Genomic DNA, 21,047 nt, shown 5'->3' with positions numbered 1-21,047 from the left:
GAAACACAGAAACAAATCATAAAGAAGCAGAGCTACCAGAAATCCAAAGCAAATTAATCAGAAATCCAAACAACCTATGAAGATGATGCAATACCAAAAGAAACACAAAAGCCAATTAAAAAACTGCTAAATGAACCAACACCACAAGAAACAAAGAAAGTCTCATGACCTACGAAATGAAGCAATAACACAAAACACCACAAAAAGGAGCAAAGTGTTTAGGATTAGGTTTGGGTAAAGGTTAGAGTTACAGTGAGAGTTGGGTTTGAGTTGGATTAGGATTAGGAGTTAGAGTTAGAGTTGGGGTTGAGTTACGGTAAGAGAAGAACAGCAGCAGGAGAAATATAATTTTATTACTTAGGGTTAGGGTTAAATTAGGCTTAGGTTTAGACTGAGGCTTAGGTTTGGGTTAAGGTTAGGGTTAGAGTGAGGATTAGATTTGAGTTAGGGTGAGCATTAGGGTTAAGGTTTGGTATTGGGTTGGATTTGAGTTAGGCTAAGAGAAGAACAGCAGCAGGAGCAATATAATTTTATTATTTATACTCCACCCAAGTCACTTGTGGCCGCTTTCAATAAAAGGTAAAAACATGAGCGCACTCTAAGTGAATGCTCATGAATGTAGAAACTCTTACTTCCCATAGAATTCCCAAAGAAGACCTGGGAATTGTAGCTCTGAGCTTCTTTGCAGAGGGTTGGACTAGATGACCCTTGGGTTCCCCTTCCATCTCTTCTAGGATGCTCCCTGTCTCACTCACTCACTCACTCACTCACACTCACTCCTCCTCTCCTTTTCATGGCAGTTTCACCTTTTTCTGCACTCCTAGCTCGGAAGGGCGGAAGAGGCTGTGCTGCCGCCATATTGGGCGAGGGCAGGGGTACCGGAAGAAGGTGTCACCGGAGGAGAGGCATGAGCACAGGAAGGGGAGGGAAACGGGCGGAAGAGGCTGTGCTGCCGCCATGTTGGGCGAGGGTAGGATTACCGGAAGGAGGTGCCACGGGAGGAGAGGCATGAGCACAGGAAGGGGAGGGAAACGGGCGGAAGAGGCTGTGCGACGTTGGGCCAGCAGAGGCGTGCCAAGCCAGGCTGGCCCTCTCTCTTTCTCCCACCCACTCTCTCTCGACCCCGCTCTCCCCAGGGGGCAGCCCTGCCCCCCGCCTCGTCCTCACCTGCCTTTCTCCCCCAGTGGCCTTCCTCTTGTGCCCCTTGGCGGTGGGATGGTGTGGGTGGGCCGCGGAAGTTTATATACAAGAATATACATACCTAGGTATAGGTGTCCGTTTGTAAATATATAAAAATAAAATGGATATATGTATATGTGTGTGTATATATGCAGTGCTTCTTTTCTAAAGAAAATGATTGGGGGTACTCTCATTTTGACTCAAGAAAATCACCATTTTATAGTTCAAACCGGGAAAAATAAATAAATGGACAAAAGTACATTCACAAAATGTTTTAGGAGTATGCATTCCCCTGCGTCCCCCCCAGAAAAAAAGCACTGTATATGTTCTGCCAAGGGCAGGGTTATTTCTGGATTTGGAGCCAATAAGCACGCGAGTGGATGAAGAATAAGCAATGCTTTATTTGCATAAGGTTAACAGATAGCAGCAGGCATATAAAACACAAATTATAGCATACTAGAGAGGAGTCGCAAACAATCTCCCCTTCAGCTGCCTGGAGCTCCTGGTAGAGCAGCGAGAGAGACCCCTGGCCAACAGTCTCACAGCATATGGTACCTCCATTTGTGAAGAAGCTCACTGAGCCCCTTCAGCCTACAGCTTTTATAGACAACTTTGATTTGATTGATTGCACCTGGTTAGCAGGCATCACTCATGATCAACCTGGGACACCGGGTGCAACTAATGCAGAGCAGCTGAGAGTCTCCAACCCAATTCACTGCAACTGGGTATCCTCCCGAGTAGCCAATCAGAACACACGGGACCCAGAAAACTCCTGACACAGGTGTGTGAAAAACAAATTATACTATCATGTTTTAGCAAACCTTAAACCGCGGATGTAAAAGCGAAAGAGACATGTCATCTAACTCCTTGAATTTACAATGGTCTTCCGTGTTTCCACTACAGTATGTGTGTGTTACAGATAGGTAGCCGTGTTGGTCTGCCATAGTCAAAACAAATTTTCTTCCAGTAGCACCTTAAAGACCAATTAAGTTAGTTCTTGGTATGAACTTTCGTGTGCATGTGTGAAGAAGTGTGCATGCATAAGCCCAAACAGAGCGTTACTATCATCTTTTTATGTAGATGGAAACCAAAACACCGTTTTGCTTTTGTTAGGAGTGATTCTGGTGCGCACCCAAAAAACACGATGCGAATAGAAATAAGCCGAGTCAATGCTTATTCGTCTTTTTTCTACGCATATGGAAGCGATTAGAAGGTGTTTTGTTATTTTGGTCTCGTTACATACACTTTGCTATTTTTGGGTCAATGTGCATTAACACCATAGAATACGAAATTGGCGAAATCCATATTTTTCTTTCTATGTAGATGGAACCCAAATCAACCTGTTTTGCTTTGTTTAAGCTTATTACACTTCGCTTTGCTCTCTGTGGGTGAACCAACACCGAAAGAACAATCCAAGCTTATATGTCCTCTTTCTACTGAGATGGAAGCAAAACACTTATGCTAGATTTGGGCTGATAACAAAGATTTCACTGTGCGATTTTTCGGTGAATGTGCATTCTAACCCCCAAAACACAAATCTTAAATAAGCCCAATCAGAGCGTTTTTATCATTGTTTTATGTAGATGGAAACCAAAACACCGTTTTGCTTCTGTTAGGAGTGATTCTGGTGCGCACCCAAAAAACACGATGCGAATTGAAATAAGCCCAATCAAAGCTTATTCGTCTTCTTTCTACGCATATTGAAGCGATTAGAAGGTGTTTTGTTATTTTGGTCTCATTACATACACTATGCGATTTCTACGTCTATGAGCATTAACACCATAGAAATTAGCGCAATTCAAGGTTCTTCTTTCTATGTAGATGGAACCTAAATCAACCTCTTTTGCTTTGTTTAAGCTTATTACACTTTGCTATGTGTGGGTGAACGAACACCGAAAGAACAATCCAAGCTTATATGTTCTCTTTCTATTGAGTTGGAACCAAAACACCTATGCTAGGTTTGGGCTGAAAACAAACATTTCACTCTGCTACTTTTGGTTGAATGTGCATTCCAACTCCAAAAACACCATTTTTAAATAAGCCCAAGCAGCGCGTTATTATCATCGTTTTATGTAGATGGAAACCAACACACCATTTTGCTTCTGTTAGGAGTGATTCTGGTGCGCACCCAAAAAACACGATGCGAATTGAAATAAGCCGAATCAAAGCTTATTCGTCTTGTTTCTACGCACATGGAAGCGATTAGAAGGTGTTTTGTTATTTTGGTCTCGTTACATACACTTTGCTATTTTTGGGTCAATGTGCATTAACACCATAGAACACCTAATAAACGAAATCCAATATTTTTCTTTCTGTGTAGATGGAACCCAAATCAACCTGTTTTCTTTTTTTAAGCTTATTACACTTTGCTATGTGGGTGAACCAACACTGAAAGAACAATCCAAGCTTATATGTCCTCTTTCTACTGAGATGGAACCAAAACACCTATGCTAGATTTGGGCTGATAACAAAGATTTCCGGTGCGCACCCAAATAACACCATGCGAATTGAAATAAGCCCAATCAAAGCTTATTCATCTTCTTTCTGCGCATATTGAAGCGATTAGAAGGTGTTCTGTTATTTTGGTCTCATTACATACACTATGCGATTTCTGCGTCTATGAGCATTAACACCATAGAAATTAGCGAAATCCAATATTTTTCTTTGTATGTAGATGGAACCCAAATCAACCCCTTTTGCTTTGTTTAAGCTTATTACACTTCGCTTTGCTCTTTGTGGGTGAACCAACACCGAAAGAACAATCCAAGCTTATATGTCTCTATTGAGATGTAACCAAAACACCTATGCTAGATTTGGGCTGAAAACAAACATTAAACTGCTATTATTGGATGAATGTGCATTACAACTCCAAAAACACCAATTTTAAATAAGCCCAATCAGAGCGTTTTTATCATCGTTTTATGTAGATGGAAACCAAAACACAGTTTTGCTTCTGTTAGGAGTGATTCTGGTGCGCACCCAAAAAACACGACGCGAATTGAAATAAGCCCAATCAAAGCTTATTCGTCTTCTTTCTACGCATATTGAAGCGATTAGAAGGTGTTTTGTTATTTTGGTCTCATTACATACACTATGCGATTTCTGCGTCTATGAGCATTAACACCATAGAACACGAAATTAGCGCAATTCAAGGTTCTTCTTTCTATGTAGATGGAACCCAAATCAACCTCTTTTGCTTTGTTTAAGCTTATTACACTTTGCTATGTGTGGGTGAACGAACACCGAAAGAACAATCCAAGCTTATATGTCGTCTTTCTATTGAGTTGGAACCAAAACACCTATGCTTGATTTGGGCTGAAACCCAACATTTCACTCTACTTTTGGTTGAATGTGCATTCCAACCCCAAAACCACCAATTTTAAATAATCCTAAACAGAGCGTTACTATCATCTTTTTATGTAGATGGAAACCAAAACACCGTTTTGCTTTTGTTAGGTGTGATTCTGGTGCGCACCCAAAAAACACGATGCGAATTGAAATAAGCCCAATCAATGCTTATTCGTCTTCTTTCTACGCATATGGAAGCGAGGAGACCTTGTTTTGATATTTTTGTCTCATTAAATACACTATGCGTGTCAGAGCTACGCTGGGTCCCAGCTCACAAAGGACCAACGCTGCTTCGTTGTTAAGTATAAAAGTCTTTATTGAAGTTCAGTTTCACTTCCAGAGCCGCAGCGCGCAGCTCTACGTCTCAACTGTCAGACCGCTGATGCTCCGTCTGAGTCTCCTCCCCCTTGACACCTTGCTCCACCTTCTCCGCTGCTCCTTCCTCCTTTGAGTCCTCCTGCCCGCCGCCGTCTCGCCCTTTCTAGCCTCCTCTGACGCTGATTCCCCTGAGCTGTCTCCCTCCCTCCGGCGGGCTTTAGGAGCTGGTTCCCCATCCGGGTCTCCTGCTGTCCCGCGCGCCTGCACATTTGAACTTGGCGCGCGCGCCTAGCCAGCAGCTTTCCTCCTGACCGTTCCACTGCTGCTGTCACTGCTTCCCCCTTCGGGTGGGCTAGCTGCAACTGACCTCCCCTCCGTTCCCCCACTCTCCGATGGAGGAGTCGCTGGCCCTGACACATGTGACTCCTCCCCCCCCACTACGCTCTGGTGGGGAAACTGGTCCCGATCCTCCACTGCTGCTTTGGGGTTCCCCTCTGGCTCCTTGTTTCTGGTGCGTACCCCCTGGGACCCCCCTTGCCCTGACCATCGGCGCCCCCTTCTGGGAATCTTCTGATTCGCTGGAGAAGCTCATGGAATCTCTCGGGCCACTGTCATACTCCCCTACGCTGCCCTCGGATTCTTCCCCTTCGCTCTCCCAATCCTCTCTCCCCAGTGCTCCTGCTCCTGATTCCCTGACATCCATCCCCCCCTCGAAGCCCCCCCTTCCCCCCTCCCCCTCTTCGGGTGTGGGTTCCGGGTGCTCCAGTCCTGTGGGTGTGAGTGCGGGATACCATTCTTCCCCCCTGGTGTGTAGCCGGTCCACTGGATCCGGCCCAACCGCAACGGGCTCGTCGACGTCGATTTCCTCTGCTTCCATCTCTCTGCTGATGTGCTCGAATCCAGGATCCTCCCCCAACACGTCCATGTCCTCCCCTCCCCCGGGTACCTCTGGTGAGACTGCTTGCAAAGGTCCCCGCAGCAGCTCCCTGCGCCACCCCACCTCCGGTTGAGTGTCCCACCAATAGGAGCGGTCTGTGGCAAACCCCGAGAGAGACCCCTCCGAGGAGCTAGTGTCCGGCGTCGTCTCTTCAGCTGATGAAAAACCCTGGAACGTACTGGCTGACAGTGTGGGTGTGAAGAGCCAGTCGTCGAAATACTCTGCCGGCATAGGTCTGTGTGGGAAGAGTGCATGGAACTCGTCTTTAAGATAGTGCTCCTCCACGGCATAGCACGGTACGCACCTGTTAGCGCTGGCTGGGGTACCTTCCCTGGCGAGGAGGTATTCCACCCCCTCTTCCCCCCACCTCAAGTCCAAAATCTCTGTGACCTCGTTGAGTGGCGTCGCCCTCCGTGACCCCTCCCTCTTCGGAGATTCGTTAAGTGGGTCTGGCACGTTCCCTGTCGCCTGAAACCTGTGTGGTTCCCTGTAGGGTGTGAGCACTGACCTATGAAAGACTGGGTGCATTCTGGAGCCCTCCGGGAGTGTCAACCGGAAGGCCACTGGATTGATTTGCGCCGCGACCTGGTAAGGTCCCAGCTGCTTGTGCTTGAGCTTCCTCTTAGCTAGCGTCCTGGCTGGCACTGCCTGGGCTGCTAACCAGACCCACACCCACCTGGATGTCCTCCCCGACCCTCCTGTGCTTGTCTGCCTGCATTTTGTAGGCGTGTTTTGCCAGTTCCAATTGCCTTCGGAGTTGCTCGTGGACCTCCTGTAACTCTGCCGCTAAGTGCTCTGCTCCCCTTGGCTCCCCCTCCCCCTTCGTCTCTAACCCCGGGAAAGTTCTGGGATGCCGCGCATTATTGGCGAAGAACGGTGTCACTCCTGTAGACCCGTGCTTCGTGTTGTTGTAGGCAAACTCGGCCAGCGGTAGGTAGTCCACCCAGGTCGAGGGTTGTTGATTGGCGTAGCATCGCAGGTACTGCTGCATGATGGCGTTGACCCTCTCCGCTTGTCCGTTGGTCTGCAGGTGTCGTGCCGACGCTAAGTTGATCTGGACGTTCAGGATGCCCAGCAGCTTCTGCCAGAAGCTCAAGACGAATTGGCGACCCCGGTCGGACAGGATGGACCGCGGCAAGCCGTGAGCTTTGAACATGTGGTCTATGAACAGCTTGGCGGTCTGTTCCGCTGTGACCACCTTCGTGCACGGAATAAAGTGCGCCATCTTGGTGAACATGTCTACGACCACGAGCACCGCTGTTTTGCCTCGCGAGCTGGGCAGATCTGTGACAAAGTCCAGGGCCACTTTCTCCCACGGTTCGAGCGGCGTCTGTAGGGGTTCTAGTAGACCCGCCGGCTTCCTGTGTACTGGCTTGGCCCTTTGGCAGGTGTCACACCTGGAGACGTAATCCGCGACTTTTCCCCTCACCTTGGGCCACCAAAAGTCTCTGGTTACTAATTCCGCCGTCTTGTCCTTGCCGAAGTGCCCAGCGCTGGGCGCGTCGTGTAGCTGCTGCAAGACTTTCGCGCGGAGGTCGTCTCCGGGCACGTAGAGAGCCCCTCTGCGGATGAGCAGTCCGTCTCGTATCTGGAACTCGTCGTCCTTCGCTGTGCCTTTTCGCACCTCCTCCATCTTGGATTGTGCGAACGAATCCGTCTGCAGCGCTCGACGCACCGCGTCCAGGTCCACGGCAGCTGAAGCGCACGCCCACGCTTTCGGTGCGAAAATGTGCTTGGCCGCCACCGGCGCCGCTTCCTCGAGATACTGCGGCTTCCTGGATAGTGCATCCGCCATGACGTTGTTGTCTCCCGGGATGTATTCTATCCGGAAATCGAAATCCGCAAAGAACTCCGCCCAGCGAATGTGTCTCTGGTTCAGGAACCGCGCCGTGCGCCAGTACTCCAGGTTCTTATGGTCCGTGCGGACTTGCACTGTGTGTCTGGCTCCGACGAGGAAGTGCCGCCACGCCTTGAAAGCTGCATGAATGGCCAGCAACTCCCTGTCCCAGATGGTGTAGTTCTGTTCCGCCTTGCTGAGTTTCCTGGAGTAGAATGCGCACGGCCTCCATTCCCCTTGCGGATCTTGCTGCAACAGGACGGCCCCCACCGCTCTGTCCGAGGCGTCCGTCTCAACCCTCATTGGTCTGCTGGGGTTTACATGTAGCAGCTGTTCTTCGGACGCGAAGAGACGCTTGAGTCTCCGAAAGGACTGCTCCGCCTGGTCCGTCCAGGTGAACTTCTTCTTCTTGGAGCTGAGGGTGTCCGTGATGGCCGCCGTCTCCTTCGCGAACCCTTTGATGAACTTGCGATAAAAGTTGGCGAAGCCGACGAACTTCTGGACCTCCTTCCGATTGCGCGGGCTCTTCCAGTCCAACACCGCGCGGACCTTGGTGCTGTCCATGGCGAGTCCCTTGTCGGACAGCTTGTAGCCCAGGAAATCCACCTCCGTCATGTCGAACTGGCACTTCTCTAATTTGGCGTAAAGCCTGTGCTCCCGTAGCCTCTGCAGGACCTCCTTGACGTCCCTCTCGTGAGCCTCCTGCGATTCCGAGAAGACCAGGATGTCGTCCAGGAAGCAAACGCACTTCTTGTAGAGGAGTCCCGCTAACACGTGATGCATGAAAGCTTGGAAGGTATGGGAGCCATTTTGCAGACCAAAAGGCATTACGCGATATTCATAGGTGCCTAAAGGTGTAAACATGGCTGTCTTCCACTCATCGCCCTCCCGCAGGCGTATAAGGTTGTACGCCCCTCGTAGATCCAACTTGGTGAAGATCCGTCCCTTCCTCACCGTCGCGAGCAGGTCGTTGATCTTGGGCATGGGGAATGCTGCGGGCTTTGTTTTGGAATTTATGATCCTATAATCAACTATGAGCCTGCGTTGGGGCGTGTCCTTCTTCTTCACGAAAAACACGGGACTGCCCCCCACTGCTTTAGATTCTTGGATGAACCCCCGCTTCAAGTTGTGATCTATGAACTCCTTGAGTTCTTGCAGTTCGTCTTCAGACATGGAATACAGTTTCCCAGTCGGCAGCGTCGCTCCCGGCAGGAGGTCAATCTTGCAGTCGTAAGGCCTGTGGGGAGGCAGGTTATCCGCTTCCCTCTCGCAGAAGACCTCCAAAAACTCCTTGTACTTGTTGGGTACCGCTTGCACCATGCCTAGGTGTAACTGCGGTTCATCCTCTTGCCCCTCCTCCTCCTGGAGGGTCTGGATGCAGTGTTCTGCGCAGTAGGAGGAGCAGAAGGTCAATTGCCGCTGGTACCATGCTAATGCCGGGCTGTGCCTATCCAGCCAACTCATACCCAACACTATGGGCGTGTCTGACAGGTGGGTGACGTTGAAGCTGATGACTTCGCGGTGGTTTCCAATTTGCATCACCATCGGTGGTGTTTGCTGTACCACCTCTCCTCCCAGTAGCTTCCTGCCATCGACCGTGACGACGTTTAGGGGCATCGTGGCTGGCATGAGTGCTATGCGATGTTGCTTGATAAAGTCCACTCCTATAAAGTCTGCGTTGCTCCCAGAGTCAATGGTTATTGGTACTTGCATGGTGTGCCCAGTGGGCAACTGGAGCGATGCGGTGAGTTGCACCACTGGTTTGGGTGGGAGGGGGTCTGTGGGCTGTAAAATCTCTGGGGACTGCTTCACTGACTTGCCTGGTTGGGCCCCAGTGGCTCTGTTTCCAACCAGGCGTCTTCTTCCCCCTGCAGCTGTTTCGGCTGCTGACTTGTTCCCTTTACTGTTGCTGAGGCTGCAGTGTGCTTCTGGAGCCTCTGGGGACACTCTTTGGCCATGTGCTGAGCACTGTCGCACATGTAGCACTTCCTGGTCCCTCTAGGAGCCTTCGCCTTGACTGCTCCCGGTGTTTGGGCTCTGCTGGCAGTCTGAGCCCTGGCACCCCCAATCTCCATCGGCTCTTCTCCCCTTCCCAAAGGAGGCATGGACAGCGCCCGCCCCGCCTCTCTGGGAAAGAAAGGGGTTGTCCTGGCTGGGCTGCTTGCCTTACGTCCTTCCTCCCTGCTCCAAGGGCGTCCTTCCAGGCGCACACCAATCGCCAACGCTCTTTGGGCAACTTCTTGGGTACTTTGCGGTCGTTCCCCTCTTGCCAGCTCATCTTTCACCTCTCCACTTAGCCCCTCCCAGAACAGGTCTCTGACAGCAATAGAGTCCTTCTCCCAGCCCAGCACGTTCAATAAGGCAAAAAAGCGTGAGTGATATTGCCTCACCGTCGCTTTCCCTTGCTGTAGTCCATGCATTTCCCTCCGAGCAACATCTACATCTACCGTAGATTTAAAGCAAGCGTCCATAGCTTTGATAAATGCATCGGAATCTTTGAGGGCGGGGTCATTTTCGCGCCACAAATTCCGCAGCCACGCTTTTGCTTCCCCATGCAAATGAGTGATTATGAAGCCCACTTTCTCTTCCTCATCTCTAAAGTCCTTCCGAAGCAAATTGAGCGCGTAAACCACGTCAGCTCTGAAGTTAGGGTATTGCTGCAGGTTCCCATCGAAGTGGGCTACTAGGCTGCCCCCCCTCTTCCCGAGGCCAACTCCCTCCGGTTTGGGTCCTGGCAGCCCCTCTTTCCCCCAACGGTCCCACCTGGCCTGCAGATCCCGGCTGAGCGCTACTGCTTCTTCTTCTCTTTTCCTGGATGCTGCTACTTCTGCGTAAAGCATCGTGACTGCTTCTTGCAGTTCTTTCACCTGGCTCTCTGTAGCCATCTTTGCCTATCTTCGTCAGCTCGCAAAACACCAAGTCTTGCCCCTCGCTGCACCAACTCACGCTGCGAGGTTTTTATGGCAGACAGAGCATACTGTCAGAGCTACCCTAGGTCCCAGCTCACAAAGGACCAACGCTGCTTCGTTGTTAAGTATAAAAGTCTTTATTGAAGTTCAGATTCACTTCCAGAGCCGCAGCGCGCAGCTCTACGTCTCAACTGTCAGACCGCTGATGCTCCGTCTGAGTCTCCTCCCCCTTGACACCAATTTAAGATTCTAGCCTTGCTCCACCTTCTCCGCTGCTCCTTCCTCCTCTGGGTCCGCCTGCCCGCCGGGGTTCCGCCCTTTCTAGCCTCTTCTCCCGCTGATTCCCCTGAGCCTTCTCCCTCCCTCCGGCGGGCTTTAGGAGCTGGTTCCCCATCCGGGTCTCCTGCTGTTCCGCGCGCCTGCACATTTGAACTTGGCGCGCGCGCCCAGCCAGCAGCTTTCCTCCTGACCGTTCCACTGCTGCTGTCACTGCTTCCCCCTTCGGGGGGGCTAGCTACAACTGACCTCCCCTCCGTTGGAGGCGTGGTCAGCCCTGACTCCCTCTCTGGAGGAGACACTGCCCCTGACACATGTGACTCTTCCCCCCCACTACGCTCTGGTGGGGAAACTGGTCCCGATCCTCCACTGCTGCTTTGGGGTTCCCCTCTGGCTCCTTGTTTCTGGTGCGTCCCCCCTGGGACCCCCCTTGCCCTGACCATCGGCGCCCCCTTCTGGGAATCTTCTGATTCACTGGAGAAGCTCATGGAATCTCTCGGGCCACTGTCATACTCCCCTACGCTGCCCTCGGATTCTTCCCCTTCGCTCTCCCAATCCTCTCTCCCCAGTGCTCCTGCTCCTGATTCCCTGACAGTTATGATAGATGGAGCCATGGATGTGGCCAAGGGGGGGCCAAATAAATAAAAATAAATAAAAATACATAGCTAACTGAGGTTCTGACCCCCTAACAAAAGGCCTGCCCCCACTAACAAAAATCCTGGCTACGCCCATGGATTAAGCCAACTACAGTAACTCTGGTTTTGTCCCAACCCAGAAGTGTAGCATGTGTGGGCCGTGGGGGCACAAATTTGTGGCAGGGGGCACAAACAGGTGCCCCCACAGCAGGCTCCCTCATTGGTGCCTGGCTCCACGTGAAAAGGAGCTGACCTAAGCTGCTGTGCTTCTGCTGGCCACAGCTCTGTCCTTAGGTTAGGCCTGTCCTGGGGAAGAGAGCAGGAGGGTGGGTGGCCGCAGTGCACCTCACTCCCAGTCACAGCAGCAGCTCCGCCTCCGGGTCACGTCTGACCTGGCACACTCAAGCTTCCCTGCCCCTCTCCTCCCCTGGACATGTGGGGAATGCCCCTTCCCCCTCGTTGAGTTCTGCAAAGGCAGCCCTGAGACTGAGGAGGAAAGAGCTCACTGCTCATGCCAACCCTAGAGAGGATGTAAGAAAGAAGCAGGCTGTTGGAGGACAGCCGAGAAACAATTGAGCTTGGTGGAGCAGTGCCCCAGTCCCCCTTAAGGACAAGCCTCCACTGACAGGGAGCAAGAAGGAATTTTAAATGGTGAAAGACAGGAGTGCCTGGCGTGCTCTGATCCATGGGGTCACGAAGAGTCGTACACGACTAAACGACTAAACAACACAATATTGGCATGGGAACTACAATAGCTCAATGTTGCAATTTGTCTACCCTACTTAATATTTACCATTAAGGAAAGTATAAAGTCATGGAGTAAATCCTTTTCAGCTTGTTGATAGATTCACAAACAAGCACGAGTTCACAGCCATTTGCACAGAGCATATATATTCCCCTCCAATTCCCTCCGCTTTCTCCTCCTCCTCAAGAGTCCTGCCCCATGTTGAGTTTCCTGAGCATGAACAGAAAGCTCCTGTCTTGGGACTCTTTTGGACTCTTGGCACCCTTCCCAGGAAAAGGGGATGAGAAGCCAAGCGGGGTCGAGAAGCCTTGCGGTTCAGCATGTTCAAGATGTGTTACAACCGAATGAGATAAGAGTCAGTTCTCAGGCTTGCTTTGACAGAGCCTATTCATTAGCTTTTTGAAGCCTTCTCGTACTGATAAAAGTAACATTTTGTGAGAAAGCAGAGAAAAACTTTAGCTGTGGATTTTTGGAAGAGAGAAAGGGAATTTTGGACAGGCCTAGGTGGGGTCACCTGTCCTCACCTCCTTCAGGTCAACCAGGACAACCTCACAATGATCCTGTGTTATGTCAGGGGGCTCAGGGAGAAAGTCTCCTTTGGTAACTTGCAAAGCAGCTTTTTCACACAGAAGGTCCCATTACACCAACAAATGGTTGTTGTATTGTTACTTGTGCTGCAAAAATGTGTAGAGGCCACAGTACAGAACAGGACACAGCCACATCTAGCAGAATGTCTGGCAGAGGTTTTGCCTTTGCAAAGTGTTTTTGGAATATGAGGAATGGCAATATAATGCTATTCAGTATCTGTCAGTGGGACCATGCATATTTATTCCAATTCTGCTTCCTTCCCCACTGCCTTTCATCCCTTTATTGGCCCTTACTCCTCCTGCACTGATAAGGAATGGCACAAATAGGCCAAGAGCATTGCCTGTGTAACTGCTACCTGTTATTACTGCAATCCTATAAGGACTTGAGAGCAGGCCCTGGTCAACTGACGCCTTATTCACACTGTGGCAATAAACTTACATCTGGGCTATAGCATTTCAGACTGCATCCTGCACCATACAAATAAATATTCTTCCATAGGAAACTAGCAGGTGATGGATGAACTAGAACCCTTCTCCCTGACATGTTAGATTTTCTGGTTTTTTTTGCACACACAAAGCCTCCAGACTGCCTCCAAACTGTCAATGTTTTGCAGGAGGAATTATTCAAGTGCACACCAGAATTCTAGGTCTGCACAATTAAAGCAGGTTAAAGCTCTCTTTTGCCCTTGTCCAACAAATCCACTTAAAAAACAACAGACTTTTTTTGGTTTGAAAAGTGATGAAGAAATGCAATGATATGTGTGGGATGAACAAATGATTTTGTGGAAACACCACGCAACCAAATCAAGATGAATGATAATTGTCATAGAAGTGGCTCAGAAATAAATCAGAACGAGTGTTCAATAAAGACTGAACGTAAGCTACCATGTAAACTTCCTGCAACTAAATATGGATGAATGCCAAATAAGCAGGTCAAGTAGAGGAGCCCTCAAATAAAGGATTGGGCTATAAATGTGGGCAGTGCCAGTGGAACCAGGAAATTCTACCTAAATCTCTAAATTCTTACACAGAAACCTTAGCCATTGCCTTCCTTGTCTGTGATTTCCATAATTAACGTACAGGGGACTTTACAGTGTTTTGCAGTCCCTTTAATATAGCTTTTGCATGTGTCACATACATCAAACTTAAACCAAGATGTTTCCTTGGTATTCATTCTGCTTGTGCCAGCTCTCTTCCTGCACAGGAAGGAAAAAAGCAGGGAGCCCCACTCTGACTTGAATGTTCATTTACCTCAACAGCTGCAGGTACTTGAACGACACTTTCTGCAGCGTCCATAGCCTCTCATACAATGGAAGAAATTAGCTGAGAAACAAACCAGGATTGAATGCATGCTAAATGTTTGTTAATTGTCATATTTCCTGTTATGTACTGAAGTTCTCACCCTGGGCCAGCAGGGGGATACTGTAGATAGTTATGCAAATGAAGGATTGAAAAGTGACGTTCAGTGATTGGATAGTTTTGTATGCAAATGAAGGATCAAAAAGTGACGTTCAGTGATTGGATAGTTTTAGAAAATGGCAACAGTTACATTGTTCTGGAGCTCTGTATAAGCAGGCTGACTGAGCTCCTCAGCTTAGTTCTGTTCCAGCTTACAAAATAAAGAGCTGCTTTGGAGAAATCACGGTGTCGTCTGCTATGTCAACCCACAACTTAACACCGGCAGCTAAGGGACACACCTGGGAAACGCCAAAGACACCCTGGTCGAGGGTACACATCAATCTGGCCAGCCCCTTTCACGGGCGGACCTTTATGGTAGTGGTGGACACCTATTCCAAATGGCTGGAGGTGGCCCTGATGCTCTCTCCCACTACCGAGGCCGTCATCCGGGTGCTGTGAGGCCTGTTTGCGACGCATGGGTGTCCTGATGTCCTTGTCTCCGACAACGGACCGCAGTTCACGTCAGGCACTTTTGAGTGCCACTTTTGAGGCACTTTTGGGACTGGGCATCCGCCATGCCCTAACGGCACCATTTCATCCATCCCGGCAAGCAGAGAGAATGGTGCGCTCGGCAAAAGAGGCACTGGCGCGCCTGGACTGGGGAGACTGGCACAAGCGGGTCGCCGAATACTTGTTCGTGCAACACATCACCCCTCATGCGGCCCCAGGGCGGAGTCCTGCTGAACTGCTTATGGGCCGCCGCCTCAGGTCACTGCTCGACCAGTTGCACCCGGACTTTGCCATGGCCGAACCCCCAGGCTGTGCCAACGCACCACGGTCATTTGTTCCAGGAAACCAGGTCTTTGCCCGGAACTATGTGGGGGACATTCCTTGGGTGCCAGCCACAGTAGTGGGAGTCACTGGACCTTGCTCGTACCAGGTGGCACTCGAAGACGGGCGCCTGTGGCGCCAGCACATAGACCAGCTTAGGCGCAGGGTTGGGGACTTGGACACTACCGTGGTGCCCCCAACTGCGCTCGTGGCTCCAGAAGAGACACTTACAGATGGCGAGGCTCCACCTACACCTCCCTCGCAAACTGCCAGCGTGGAGCCGAACCAAGCCGCTTCAGAGGGTCTGCCAGACTTACCACAGGCTCAGACCACTCCACTTGCGGAGGCTCTACCCACAGCAGCGGATCCAGGGGATTTGGTTTCAACGCCACCTAGGGTCACCACAGCCTCAGCAAGAATTATGTGGCCCCCGGACTTGGCTACCAGTCCCCGGCGGTCTGGCAGAGTTTCTAAGCGCCCAACTTATTTAAAGGACTATGTTGTTGGACATGTATCACGGTTGGTCTAAGTATGGGAAATGTAACCGATATGCTTTTGTGCCTAATTGAACCATTACGTGAAGTGCTGTATATAAGGAAACCATTACGATTGTAACTAACGCCTTATCTCAGTGGGGAGGGGTGTTATGTACTGAAGTTCTCACCCTGGGCCAGCAGGGGGATACTGTAGATAGTTATGCAAATGAAGGATCAAAAAGTGACGTTCAGTGATTAGATAGTTTTGTATGCAAATGAAGGATCAAAAAGTGACGTTCAGTGATTGGATAGTTTTAGAAAATGGCAACAGTTACATTGTTCTGGAGCTCTATATAAGCAGGCTGACTGAGCTCCTCAGCTTAGTTCTGTTCCAGCTTATAAAATAAAGAGCTGCTTTGGAGAAATCGCTGTGTCATCTGCTATGTCAACCCACAACTTAACATTTCCATTTTGCAGCGTGCTATCAATGCACCACCCATCTGCAATCACCCCTTTAATTACACGCTGCTCCAAAGGCCTCTCAAATGGCAAAGATCTTCTTGTTCACGGTGACCATCACTCTGCTTTTTGTTCTGACAAAACATAAAAGAGTTGTTTCCTCCCTCGCCCTGCTGTGCCCAGTTCCTTATGCTAATTTATAAAGAGCCAAGTCAACTGTTTGTTTTAATGAAGGTTGAGGACCAAAAAGGGGTGAGGAGGCAATAAAGAATAGAAGTTTTATCACTGCACAAGCTAGGAAGCATGAGTCTCTTATCATAAGCACAGGCTGGGGAAAGAGGAGGGCCCAGTTTCCGGTAACAAACCTTGTTTTGCAGGAGGCTTTTACTACTTGATAGCATGTTCTTGCAATGCCTACAACTTGAGGCCTAGTTCTCACTGGGGTGCTGGGCCTGTTTCTGGGCTCCTGGCCTCAGACTGCAGGCAGAATCTCATGACTGAATCCTCCATCTTGTTAACACCACTTCCCTCTATGTCAAAAACCAGCATGCCGGGGAGAAAAGTTCTTTTCTAAGCTTCTTCCCAACATTCTAATTTTCTGGGTCACCTCGGAGTCCTGCATCCAACAGCCTAGTGCTGACAGAAAGTTCTCTGATTCCTAGTGTATTTGTTGACATTTTACAAACTGATAAAAACCTGGGTTGTGCCTCGAGACAGAGCAGTAAATGGTGCTATAGGGGGCCCACCACGTAATACCACCAATTAATAATGTGGCGGATCCACTCTTCTAACTGCCCACTATAAAATGTAGTGCACCCACCTCACGGCACACCAATTCCACAAATTTCTACAATTTACCACAGATTATGTAGCGGGGGGACTTGTGTGAGGGAAAACGCAATGATTTAGAGTCTGTATCAGGGACTGGGCAGAGGAGGAATGGTGGAGACAGTATAGATTTACAACAGTGGTTTGTGGGAGGTCACAGCTCAGAGGCAGATGAGGGAGAAAGTTGGAAAATACTGTAACACCATTATCCAAGAGGCTGGGTTCTATAGCCTCTCACTGTTAAGATTGAAATTAATTATTATTATTATTATTATTATTATAATTAAGAAATGATGGTATGAAACTTTCCCTTGTCTTTATACATTCCTGGACAACCAGCTGGGAGCCGCTGACAGCATCATGACACTCAGGCAGGAGTTGAACAAACAAACAAGAAAAGTTTATTGAACAAAATAGGTTTATGAAACAAAGTGGGTCAGGAAATGTGTTCTTTCAGGTAGAAGTTAACTTGTTTACTCTAACTTTAAGATGTCTTGGGCTTCAACGCAATACTATAGCCACAGACGCTAGTCTGACTCTGCTGTCCATCACAGGTGCCTGCCCTTCCCCCAAGGTAAAAAGTACCAAGATGGGTAAAGTTATTGTAGCACCTAAGGAAGAAAACCCCACAAGCATTTCTTCCCCGGCCTGACGGTGAAATCATCAGCATCAAATAACGGACAATGTGTTGTCCCCTGGTGACACTCCTCAGCATCAGCCTGAAACAGCTGCTTTGTGGTCATCCCTACTTGAACTGGGGTTTCCTTTATTACATCCAGAATTTATTACATCCAGAATTTCAGCATGCATCTGCCAAAGCCAAAAGGGAGCCAGTGTTTTCTTGATTGGATCCATTCTGTTTACACAGTCAGACATTGTAGGCTACAAATGCATGGATTTTGCCTCCCCATATAGCTGGACTTGAATCACAGCCAGAAATATAGTGCCAGCAGAGATGAGTGAGAGAGAAAGGAGTGGGGGGGGGGCGGATAGCAGTTCAGTTAAGAGGTAATAAAGATTGAAGCCTCAATAGAATGGAGAGTGGCAATTAGACTAACATGTGTCCAGGAATTCACTTGTAAATGATTGCATGGCAGTCTTGTTTAACCCACCTAGCTCCTCTGATGCACCATGGTTAAGATATATTCATGCCAAGTAGAGTCATCTTTAAAAGAATTGCAGGACTCTGAAGCAACTGAACTTAGCATTTGGCTATGGACACAGCAAGGACTTTGAAGCAAAGACCCTGCTCTGAGCTCAGAGAGAGAGAGGAGACTACTCGTAACATCTGTAAAGTGTGTGTATATAATGACGTATGTTGGAGTTGGCCTAGTAAATACAACTCTGCTGAATGGCTGTTTCGTGTGGTGAGCTTAATTGCCTGACTGAGCTTCTATGGCACCCAACATCCAACAGACCATTCTCATATGCCTATTTGTTGAGTAAAAGAGTTCACCTGAGCTGGAAGCTATGCTTACAACCTGGGACTGCAGTTTCTTTTCTGCACACTACATAGCCCGACAGAGCAAGCGTTCCTTGAAATGTGCTTTAAGTAGCTTCTCAGATAAGGCCTCCATCACAATAATTGTTTAGTACTGCGGGTCCTAAACAGTGGCCCACAAACCTCACTGCGTGTCTGTGAAGAATCCAAGGAGCAGGGACTGTGAATGGCAGATGCAGTGGCTGCTCCGAGGTCTGTCCACCAGGTGGGCAGGATGGACCAGAAGTGAAGGGTGGCAGGAGGCAATTGAAAGGAGTGGAGAGGACTAGAAGCGTGAAAGGCAGAGCAGGAAGGGAACAAATATAAACAAATAAAAGAAGCAATAAAAATACAGTTTCAAATCATCCAGCATAGCGAGTTACCATCACTACAAAATCTTCAGCTGGAACACCAGCCAGAATTCACTAAAATGCATCAATTACAGCAGAAATTCATTTTATCACACAATTAAGCTGCTAAACTGCCCATAGAGGTTTGGATAAAAAGAATCCATGGAAGGATCAAGATGTAATATCCTGCAGTGTGAAATTACTAGATTAGACCTAGAGCAAATTTTCTATTTTGGGAATCTCAAACAAAAATGCTTTTTAGAGAAAAGAATGAAGACACCCCCCAAAAAAAGAAAAAGAAAAGAAAAAAGAAATCTGTGAGTGAGTTCAGGAAGATAACACCAAGCATACAATAAAATGATGATGATGATGATGAATGGTGTTATCCTCTGCTCTGTCATGGAGATGTTATAAACATGCGAGCTCTGGGCCTAGTGTAGAGTGTCCTCAAGGTATGACTGGTTTGCAGGCATACAGGAATGTGTGCTCCTCTCTCCACCATCCTCTCATCCCTATTTTGGCTGTTCCACCGCTCCAGCCAGCAGCAGAGGAAGTAGATCCCTGGAGTATTGCCCAGCAAAACCAGAGTTTCTGCCAAATCAAAGCATTGTGCCTAAAGACAACCAAACTCTCTCTCACACACACACGCAAACCCAACAGCAGCAGCAAAAATTGAAAAAGATAGTGTAGAAAGCTGATATCACAGCACAAATATTGCCACTGCCAGTAATATCATATTTTTGAACGGCTGTAACGCTACTCATATTTAACCTATGCTTCGTGTTATATTTCCTCTTTCCATACCGAATAGATGAAAGCATTTTTTTTATATACAAATAATACGCTACACATTGTTACCAGGATTGCCAAAATGACCATTGAGTAAAAATGACCTGGCTTGCTCCTGTGCATTTAAAACACTTTGATCTGCAGAAGGCTGCAGGTGGGGCCTTTTATGGCATGGTGCTAATTGTGATCACCTTTAGAGTAAAGTGCTGTTCCAGGGATAGCAACCCACACAAGCTCAAAAGTTAGCAACTGCCGAATAGGAATGCTGCAGAGTGATAAAAGGACTGTGGGAAGTTAGTGATGTCAGAGCTACAGCTGTGCCTTAACTTCAAGGTGACCTCCTTGTTTTTAGATCTTTGTCCTGTCCTATGCAGCCTCCTAGGGGAGTCAGCAACACCACACCTGCAGAATTACACATGGCTTCTGCCAGCATTCCATGTCTCTGGGTTGCTCTAGCCATTAGGCTCTAATGTACAGGCTAAGAGCAGTGTTAGAAACTGGAATAGAAAAGGTAGGAGCCATGTGGTTCCTGGAACCTGGGTTGTGGGTGCCAAAAAAGAATGTCTAGTCGCCATTTTTATTGTATTCATTTATTTGTTCACACTGGCTTTATTTTTGCACATGCAGGAAAATGAACCGTACAGTTCCTCACTTATTCCATGAATACTTATTATTTATTTTCCAAAACAAGACTGAGTTTCCTTTTCTCTGAATTCTTTTTAAATATAATGTTCAAGCTGTTCAGAAAACTACTATTATATGTGTGTTATGGGGCAAGTGGGGGCAGAGACAAACAAAACATTTTGAAGTTCAAATGTGTCTTTGCGGCATTCAGGCTAAAGCATCAAGAATACATAGATTTTCTTTTTCTATTTTTGCCTTCAAGAACAGGGTTTGCAGAGGTTGGACTTACCAAAGAGCACTTGCCCCCAACTTGGATCTTGGCATCTAGGAATTCTCCCTTTTTATACTTATTTTTCTTTCTTGCCACCAACATGGTTAACTGATGTATTACCATCGCTCTTTCTCTAATACAAGATCTTTTAACAGACTCAAATAGTGTTACTTAATGACTCTACAGCTAAATCATATCCAGTTGGGACTTCATTTTCTCTTATTATATTAGATCAGAAGAAGCTTTTTGGGAACAAAGACCAAAATATGTCACATATTGTCAGAGACTGCCTCTAGGTCCCGGCTCACAAAGGACCAACGCTAGCCGGTAGAACGGTATAAAGTCTTTATTGAAGTATAGTTTCCATTTCCAAATCTTAGCGTGCGTCTCTACGTCTATTCCCTAGATCGGCGAAGTCCCATCTGAATCTCCGCCTCCTGTACACCAGTTCAAGACCCTAGCCTTGCTCCACCTTTTGCGTCTCTCCTTTCGCCTCTGGGTCCTACCACCCCCCGGGGTTCCTTCCTTCCTGGATGCCTCGGATGCGGACCCTTCGGATTCCTCCCCCTCCCTTCGGCGGGCTTTAGGACCTGGCTCCCTTTCCGGGCTGCTCATTGCGCCTCCCTCTGTTACATTTGAACTTGGCGCGCGCGCGCTGTCTCCGACCCTCCTCTCTACCGTTTCCTCGCTCTCCGACGCAGGCGTGGCTGCTGCCGGAGAGCTGCCTGTCGCTGGTGCCTGGAACTCCTCCCCCCTGCTGCTCTCTGGTG

This window comes from Podarcis filfolensis (genome assembly GCF_964270895.1).
Source record: "Podarcis filfolensis genome assembly, chromosome: W".
Classification (NCBI taxonomy): domain Eukaryota; kingdom Metazoa; phylum Chordata; class Lepidosauria; order Squamata; family Lacertidae; genus Podarcis; species Podarcis filfolensis.
Note: the sequence above shows the minus strand (reverse complement) of the source record.